Source organism: Polistes fuscatus, unplaced genomic scaffold (assembly GCF_010416935.1).
Source record: "Polistes fuscatus isolate 324 unplaced genomic scaffold, CU_Pfus_HIC Scaffold55, whole genome shotgun sequence".
Classification (NCBI taxonomy): Eukaryota; Metazoa; Arthropoda; class Insecta; order Hymenoptera; family Vespidae; genus Polistes; species Polistes fuscatus.
In genome coordinates this window covers 113,189-123,419 of record NW_025113135.1, presented here as the reverse complement: position 1 = coordinate 123,419, position 10,231 = coordinate 113,189, and the positions used below count along the sequence as shown (strand labels likewise).

The window sequence follows — 10,231 nt, the reverse complement described above, 5'->3', positions numbered from 1 at the left end:
TAGTTTTATATATTTCAAAATTTATTCATTTCTCGTCAGAAGCATTTGTTTTATAATTTCCTACATCATTTCTAATTATTCGAATATTATTAATTATAAGCTTGTATTTGGATGTGTGTGCGTGCGTGCGTGCGTGTGTGTGTGTGCGTGTGCGTGTGCGTCTGCGTGTGTGTAAGCGTACTGCTCGTTTTAAGGATTCATTCTGTAAATAATTGTTTTTTTTTATATAAAATAACTTTTGAACCAGAGCACCGGTGAACGGGAATTGGCATTCACCTCTAATAAATCCTTTCGTTTCATTCCTTATTCCTTAAATAATTTACTCATATTCCAAATTTTATTTGCTATTTTTATTATTATTACATCATCGAGAAAGACGAGCCTGCCTGGTCCCGGCTATACTCAGTGTACGCAGAGTGGCCAAAACAGGATTTGTTTGTTATATTTTAACGTTTAGCGTCTCCGAACGTAACAGTACAGTACTCATATAGATACGAATACTACGGAAAATGTCTGCCGTAATAAGTGTAGACAAAAGAGGGAGAATATTCTAACTCATTTTCTTTCTCTCTTTCTCTCTAGCCATGAGCGCGTCTACTATTTTTCATAGCCAGCTAGGAAGATAGAGAGGGAGAATCGTTCCTACTCTCTCTCACTCTCCTACCATCAACGCCTCCTACTATGTTTCTGTGTAGAAAACCAAAAACTAGTGATCAGCAGACTGCATGTAATTTACCAAATTCAAAATTTCGTCTAGTCAATTCCTCATACCTACTATACATTACAGGAAGTTTAACTAAGTTTAACAGCGGTCCATATAGCGTCACTCAGGTAGCACAGGTACAAAATTAAAACCAACTTCGAAAGCATTTTACTAAGGTAAATATTTGGATATTTTATTATTTCCTATTATTATTATTCCAAAAGAATAAACTTTTAAAACAAAATCAAGTTTCAAATGTATTTTAACAAATCTGAAATTTTAATATTATATGTTATTTGTGAGGTACTGTGCACGCTCTCGTGCACGCGCTTTCTTACTCTGTTTGAAAAAGGACTTTTATCCTTTTCCACTTCCATGTTGTAAGGACGAAAGGAGTTGATCCAGAAATAATACACTTCAAACGTGTAATGAATTGAAGATATATATTTAATACTCGTTCTACAGCAAATCAGTGTGACGCTTGGACCCTGTATCACTATCTGCCCTAATTTCGTTGTTTTTTACTAACAGTAACTTCTAATTTTTACTGCTAGCTAATGTTTTGTAATAGATTGAATTATGTACGGATCACCTGTGCGTGATTCCGCCTAACGAGTATGGACAACTGAATCAACTAACTTGGTACGTAGCGGTCTTCCCCCGCCACTTCTAAGGTATGTCTCATCAAGGGCACCGTTGTGACCTTGGAGTGGGGGTAACTGACCAAATACTACTCTCCAAACTCTAGAGACTAAGATAGGATATCGGATAGCTAGGTATCTATTGATATTCGTCTGTTTTTCGACGAAGAAAAACCCTGAGATCCTAAATAAATATTCTTTTATTACTGTGTAAATTCTTTAGTCTGGTATCTTTATCTATATGAATATGTTCAGAATTTTCCCTTGCGATAAAATCCTTTAAGTGTTCCGACAATGACGGAACATAATTTATTATTGTATTAGGAGCCTAAATTTTATACGGTAGAATTTTTTTTCGGTAATAACATCCCGGCAGACATCGAAAACTTACCTACAGCCCGTGCATACGTATGTATATATGAGTTCTATACTATGTAAAGACTAAAGAGATCTTTCTTATTTCTCTATTCTTAATGATAAAGTATTATATTTTCTCGAACTAATCGTTTTTTTCTCTGTCCGTTTCAATTACGGATTTTTGTCAAATATTTTTAATGTATTTTTCAACGTTGGCACAGAAGCATTGTATATAATGAGCGTAATTAAATTCATAATTTTGTGAAGTTTTATTTAATTTTCTTTTATCTTTTTTTTTTTTTTTATTATAATAGATTTATTTTGTTTTAATTAGGATTGGTTCAATTTATAAATTTGAATTTCATTTTTAACACGTTGATTTCCACGTCAATCATCGGTAACTAGCACTTTATTCTTTTTTTAGTACTAACATTTAAGAGATTTTCTTAAGAATTTTCGTGGCACTCAACGTGTTAAAAAAACCGATTCAGTTGATGATGAAAATCCATCGTATGATGGAAATGATTCAAAAAATGACATCGATACCCGTGATAAACGTTAATATCACAGTATCGTGTGTAATAAAAATATCTGCAGTGAAAATAGGGCTTATAAAGTATGATCCAGTTTATACTTCCCTGGGGAACACTAGCTTCAATGTTAAATGCCTTTGAATAATAGTCTGGGACTTCTATAAAAAATTATCTATCTTCCAAATAAGATTGAAATAGTTGGTAATAGGATAGAAGAAAATATTGTTGGATTTTAGTTAAGAGGTCTTCGTGACACACTTTGTTTAATGCTTTCTCTGTGTCTAGAAAAATAGCAGTGCAGCATTCCTTAATCTCGATAGCCAATGTTTTTATGTTAGTCATTCGATGACTTTGTTCGATCGTAGCAAATTTGCTTATTAAACCAAATTGTTAGAGAGTTATTACCTTATTTTCGTTAATTCTACGTAGAATAAAATCAATAATTATCTTTTCCAAAAGTTTCGACATTAGAGGAAGTAGTGAAATAGGTTTATATGTAAGATTTTTATTTATTTACTTAAGAAAGTAGTTTGATTGATTTATTTAAAAATGTTTAACAGTAATTACTAAACGATTTAGGAATGTAATGAGATAGAGCGGTAAGCATCTTTAATCTAAATTCATAGTCTATCGCCACGAGATGTTAGGTATTACTCTTTACGCCGTAATCAGAAGAAAACCGTCATAATTAGCGAAGGACTCGCCGTACTCTACTCATCGTCGCCTATCGTCGCCTTTCGTGTCCCTTTGCCGTCTTCCGTTATCTTTAGTCTTTCTCGTTTTCTTTCACACCTAACACTCGTCCTATAAACTATGAACTGTAACGAAATGCGCCTATCGGTCCTTTCCGTCGCCTACGTTTCTCATTATTTCCTAGCATTCCTTCAAGGAATTCCGCTATGAATCCTGATCCTGAATAAAGACTCTTCCTGCACTTTTGTATCGGGAACTTTCGAGAGACTTCGATGGGGCCACACAAAGGCGACAAGTCAAGACGGTGTAACATTACATCCTAAACAAACACTCTAATCCAACGAAACGGTTTCTTTCTCTTTCGTTCAACGATACATGCTCTCATCTAACTATACTTATACCATTACACATATGACAAATAAAGAATAACTTTTACTTGGTGATACTTATAAAGAAATTGTTTAATTATAATTCTAGGAACCTCGACACGCACACTTCTCGAATTCCCCAAACCCCAAACTCGGCCGTTCTGACAAAATATATCTGTCCTCAGATATCCAAGTAATCATACCACAACCATTAAAAAATCTTACATATATAAAGTCCGTAAGTGGAGTTTTTTTTTTGCTTTGTAATCATTAGAAACTGAATTCTTTTCGAGGAAGCTGGGAAAAATTTAATCCTTTAGGCAGCATTAAAGATTATGGTGAGCATCCTTATTGCACTTGGTGGTTTCCTTGAGTATCTTGCCGCTGATCAAGTAGACTTAAGGCAACTTATTGCATCGTGTTTCATTAATAAGTTTAGCGATCTTTTTGGCTATGATTGATGCTAAGTTTTCGATTCAGTTTGATTCATTTGCTGACGATAATGATTGGTCAATTACATTTGGTTTAAATGTATCGTCAAGGTAGTTTGCGGAAATTGAGTTAATATTAATAGAATCAGGTTTTAATGTCTTCTGGATTAATGAAAATATGTAAGTTTACTCAATTACCTTCCTTTCTTGCCTAATTGATTTATTGATATTTCGCAATTCAGTCTGTATTTGTCTCAAGTCGATTAACGCTAGTCGTAATTATATGAGCGGGCAAGTTTAATTGGTTAGTTTGGAAACTAACTGGCGTTCAATTAAATTTAATTTATTAAGAATAAAACTGGAGTATTAGCAGCCTCTGACACCCCGGCAACGTTAGGTAAAAAGTATATAGATAATAAGGAAATTTATCTCTGTTTCAATTTATTTATTTATAAAACACACATTTTACTATAGATTTATTACAGATCCAGTAATCCTAATTGATCATATCAAGGAATTCTCTTGCTTATTATTTTACGATAAAGGTCATTTTTATGAGCGAAACTATCATAAACGCCATCCGAGGAAATAATCTCGTTGAAATCCTTTACTTCATTCTTATCTACGATAACATACGGAAGAACCGTAAAAGAACTTATCATCGCTATTATTTCGCGTTCCTTGATAGACTTTCGAAGCTCTTTCATGCTCGGTGGAAGAGTTTTGCAGTTCAATTGTTTCATCGTGTTACACAATGTATTATATTATTCATCTATTAGTCTATCCTTGTAATTATCGTACACCTCGTTGTTCGTACTGGTGCTAAGAAAGTACTGCAAATCAAGTGCCGGGGATCCATAAACACACAATTGGAAATCCACCTGCAACAACACAATCAGAAGATTCGATTAATTGATTTTATCGATAATTAAAAATGAAATCGGTGCGACGTTGAAAAGAAGAGGTACTCGTATTTGAGAAATCGTCAGTAAGTCGAAAGATCGATGTGCAAATATCTGTGTGGCCTATCTCTTTCTCTTTCTTTCTTTCTTTCTTTTTTTTTCATTTTAACACTAGATTTAGCAAATGGGATCAAAATGATTTGTTTGACATTTCTTATAATCATTATTGAATTTCTGCTCATTTGATTTTCTAAAATTTTGTATGACTTTTTCTGAAATATGTAAATAATTAATTCTTTTTTTTTTGTCTTTTCTAATATAAAATCTTATGTAATATATCTACATATACCGGGATGAGTAATTTCGATCCCTACGGAACGTAGATCAACTGTTGACATCTGACGCTTTGATATAGCAATATACTTTTTTACTTTTGAAAATTTTTCTCGAAAACAATGAGCAGGATAAAATTCGCCCAAATTTTTCGGTTAATTTGTTTCAGTAAGAAAAATGAAAGAAGCTAACGATTGCAAATAGATAAATTTACATTAGTTCTAGAATTGTAGAATAAATTCATTGAATATAGTTAAATGTGTTATAAACAAAGAGCCGCAATTACAGTCGATGAACAATTAATGCCGACCAAAACCAGATGTATATTTACGCAATATAGGCCAAACAAGTCAAATAAGTTTATATCAAATTCTAATTGATTTCGAATATAAAAAGTAAATGTCTTGTAAATGTATTTCCCTACTTAGGAAAAGATGGGATGAGATTATCCGTACTTTTGGTTGAATTTGTCGTCCTAAAACCTATGGAACAATATATTTGTTGAGGGAGAACAGTGACGACAGATAGTTTCATTACAATTTTATCATTAGTAACAAAACTGATAAATAAGAATCTTCCGTAGTTGACATCATTAGAAAAAATAAGAGAGAATTACGTAAACTTGCAAAATAGAAAAAAAAACATGCCTTGCTACTTGACAATTTTTTACAAAAAAATGTATAACAATAATCTTATATACAAGAGTAAACCCAATAAAAAACATAAACCTGTTGAAATTGAAAAAAATAGTAGTTTTATTTGAAATTGATATGACGAATCAAATGGCCTGAAAAAATACAGTGAAAAGTGGATCCTGAAGATGGCAATCATAAGTGTTTTATAATATCTTAGATCTTGTCGAAATAAATGCCTGGATATGAATATGAGCCATCTATTTTGAAAATGGCGTAAATCCATTTATGTTTGAATCGAGATATTGAAGGGTTTGCGTTGAATTAAATTTAAAAATGTAGATATCAGTAACATAGAATAATATTTTTGGGTTTCTAAGGGTGTCAAATTTGCCATCCCAATTAGTATAATTAACATTATTTAAGAAATAATATGTTTGGCTATGATTGGACTTATGTCACTTTCAAAATCAATGAAATAACGTTTTCATTTCTTCAGAAAATACAAGTCTATAGAAAAACTAATTTTCCCTTGAAATAAAGATAAATGTATACACTTCTGTAATTAAATAATAAACAAATTAAACATTTATTTTTTGTAATATAATTTTTATGGTAAAATTAAGATTGTTCTATAAATTACTAACAAAGCTAACCCATTTTTGAGAAAATGGGTTTGCGGTTTAGTTTACGTTATCTTGATTGTTTTTTTTACTGCATAAAACCTCGATAAATAACATCTGTTAAAAAAATTTCAAAGAAATAAATGGATTTTATAAAAACGTATGTACTATAAAAAACTAAGCTTTACGTGCTTCAATATGTTTTATTTAACTATAGTGTGCTAAATGTTACCTTTTAACTTTCTTTCTTTTCTCCAAAACAGGGGACCAAGAATAAAAGTTGAATATTTTTTTTATTTTATAACATAAAAGTGTATAGATTTAACGGAACACAGACTGCGCGAGAACAAAAGCGCTTCTCTCTGTGGTCAGGCGCTGTTTTGCGTTTATAACAAATTCATTGCACATTGTTAATTCAACTACTGTTTTGATAACAATATGCAACAAAATAAAAAAACTAGGATCTCAAAAAATTTTATTGCATAATATTTTCTATATGCATTTGAAACTCTCACGATGTGACTTACGCCACTTTCAAAATAAACTTTTTCATCATTTCATTAACCAGCAAATTTTCGTGTTACAAAATCTTACAAAGAATGATTTTAAATATATCAGTAACAATTTGCTTCAGAATAAAAAAATCACGAAAAAATGTAACTATTAAGGTAGCTAACTCGTATTATTTGGAAAATAGACTTACGTCACTTTAAAAATAAACGGCAAGATATAAACAAACAACAGGAAAAAATATTACAAGCAAACAACTTCTTATTCAAATTAGCCGAGAAACTTACAGGTCACTACAAAGATTGCTGACTACAAAGAAGGTCGATCTTACGTGGGATCGATACGAACGGTCTTCGATAGAAACAGAAGACATATTTTCATGTACACTGTCACAAAACCAGACGCATATTTCGATGAAACGTAAATGGTGACAAATAGCATATTGTACTAATAATTTTTTTTTTACTTCATATATCTTTACAATTTCTCCGTAGACAATTGGTAAATTGTTATATAAGTGAAAAAAGATAGCACGTTGACGGTTTCTCCAATGAGAAAGTGTACGAAGTGGGGATTTCAACCGAAAAGCTAGTTTAAGGTGAAATACGCAAGAAAGAAAAGACTATAAATAGATACTTCTAGAATAAGACGAAGATGCTTCTAAATCGACAGAGCTATTTCTAGAATAAGTAAAGATATTTTTGTGATAGGTAAAGCCACAAGAAACGTTGTCCTCCGTTGTTATGGTATGAAGGAATAAGAGAGTATGTGTGTATGCGTGTGTACGTGTGTTTAGCGTAGATTAAGAAATAAGTGATGTAAGATAAAGGCGAATATATATATATATAGGAGAAAATGTGTATGTGTATATATGCGGTAAGCAGCGAGATACAGAAAAGACAATGGATTTTAGTTAGTCGTGTAAGAGTAATATCAGAGTAAAGACTAAAGCGAATAGTCGTGTAAGAGAAGTATCAGAGTAAAGAGTAAAGACAATCGTCAGTGTAAAGTTAAGCATCAGAGTAAAGAGTACAAAAAAAAAGAGTTTAAGTTAAGATCATTTGTTAATTATTAAAATTTGATTTTTTTTAGTTAAAGAAATTACAATCAATTGACACCAGGCGTTTTATTTCTCACAATATTTTGATAGTCACCGCAAAGCACTATATGCGAAACGGAGTCCAACAAGGCGATATTTTTATGAATAATTAATATTTTTTTCTGGAATTTTGTAAAAGTCAAGTTGAGACATAATATAAAAATTCTGTGTAATCAGTTTTTTAAAACAAACCTAATTATTATAAGAACAAAATTATTAAAAATTCTCCTTTTTCACGCCTCTGACTGCATCTTACCCCTTAAATAATTGTAACTTGTAAAGAATGACTTTGAATTTTACGCGTAATTCTTCTTAAAGTTGTTGTTATTATATTATTATTCTTATTCAGTTAATATTTAATTTTCGCTCATGAAAAAGAAAAATTTATATAAAAACGTAAAAATTGCAACGTCTTTTCTTAAATAACTCAATAATTTAAAAAAACAAATATTTGAACTCTTTTGATAGAAGTATACGTCAGTCATCGGTTTTTTTAGTTTTAATCGTGACAAGTACGGATAGGTTATTTATAACGCGTATCAACATGAGGAGTCGCTGTACTTTCGACGTTACATATCCGAACTTTTTTATCTTTTGCTATAAAGAAGTCGCTCTCCTGTGAATATAGAAAAAAATAGTAAATTTCATCGATCAAAATTTACCCTAAAATCTATTCCGGGTATGTTCTCTTTCGATAAACATACGATAGAATTTGGATTGGTTTCTTTTCCTTCGAAAAATAAAGTCACTTATAATTTGTTTAAAATAATTTTGTTATCTTGTTACTTGAAAACGACGACCATGATTTACTGAATATCTTATCTTTCGATATTGTTGAATTGTTTTTTTTTCAGATGTAGAGGATAACAAAAAAATATGAGCGCATAGCTTTTCCTTTGCAAAATAGCAAACCTTTTGGTCTTAATTTAAAGGCTGATGAGTTTCCAAGCTAGGTGGCCTACATAGAAATAAAGAATAAGCTAAATCTGATTGAATTTGAACGTTTTAACTTTCCGGCCTTCGGTATTTACCAAGCTGCATATTTATGTATACCTGCAGTCCTATAAGAAATTCTTTTCAGCTTTCTTTCCCTCGTTATTAAATCTTACAAACAGATTAACCGATTATCTATTACATGTCGAATCAATTATGAGATTCAGAAATATTTTGAATCGTTTATCGTTGAAAAACTAAGCTTTCTTTGATGGTTGTTTTTACTTTGAACATTTTCCCTAAAATCTTTCCAATGATCAAAGAAAAATGGGGAATGACGAATAGAAATCATATCGTTATACTCACAAAGATATGATCGATCGGTTTTCCTTCATCATTATAACGAAACAACATATTCTTCATCCAGAAGTCACCATGATTTATAACATTAAATTCGTTATCTCGGTATTTTATTGCCTTGCTAGTCTTATAATAAATTTTATCAGATATTTTGTCAATTTTCTCTCAATATCTATGAATACATTTAATCAAATTAGTTACACATATAACTTATACATACGAGGGTTTGTTGAAAAGTTTTGAGCTTATTCTTATTCATGAATTTTTTAGATTATCAAAAAGACTATACCAAATGTTAATTTTAGATCAGTATAAGACTTGGTATATTAATAGAGGGTACCTTTAAAGTACTTTTGCATTAAAATATTTAAGCAAGTTAACTAGTTAATTTCTAAAAAAAAAATATTTTTAATGTTTCGCTTGCTTGTTTATATTCGCGTAAATTCATTTAATTATAATATTAAAATGGTCAGAACTCGTTTCTTCGTGGAGAGATTTGTTTTTTTTTAATAATTCGTAAAATTGATAATTTTAAATAAATCAATATTTACCAATATTATTATATCATTAATCGTATTTTTTCAATTTTACCCTTTGCACTCGACTGTCACTGCGTGACAACGTAAGTCTAGCATATAACTGTATAAAATAATAAGAAATAATTTCTGATTTTTTTACAAATATATGTTCATCGATGTGGACAAATTTAGACAAATCAAACATCGTCACAATACCTTACTTAGTTCAAAAGTTATGCTATATAATATGACTAGCTGACCCAGCCACGCGTTGCTGTGGCTAAAGTTTTTGTTATATTACATTATAGTAAACAATCTAAGAGGAACAATAAGAAAACATCAGTCACAGAGTCCACTATGCTTTTTCACACAGATGGTATTTGTAAAAAAATATGGTGATCTCCTTATTTGACTTTCTACTACTATAACCCTTTAGTACAATGAAATTATTTACGAACAAAGACGAAAATGTTGATGTTGGTATACAAATTCACTGGATTGAGATTTGAAGGGGAAGTACGTTGAACATAATTATTTAAAATGTTCTTACACTTGATATTAAGCATAAATCAGTAGGTACGAAATAAAAATTTAT

General features: G+C 30.9%; 1 pseudogene; it reads right to left on the bottom strand.

The window, feature by feature from the left end:
* Positions 1–4,194: 4,194 nt before the first annotated feature.
* On the bottom strand, positions 4,195–9,377 carry LOC122522754 (annotated as a pseudogene).
* Between the last annotated feature and the right edge of the window lie 854 nt (positions 9,378–10,231).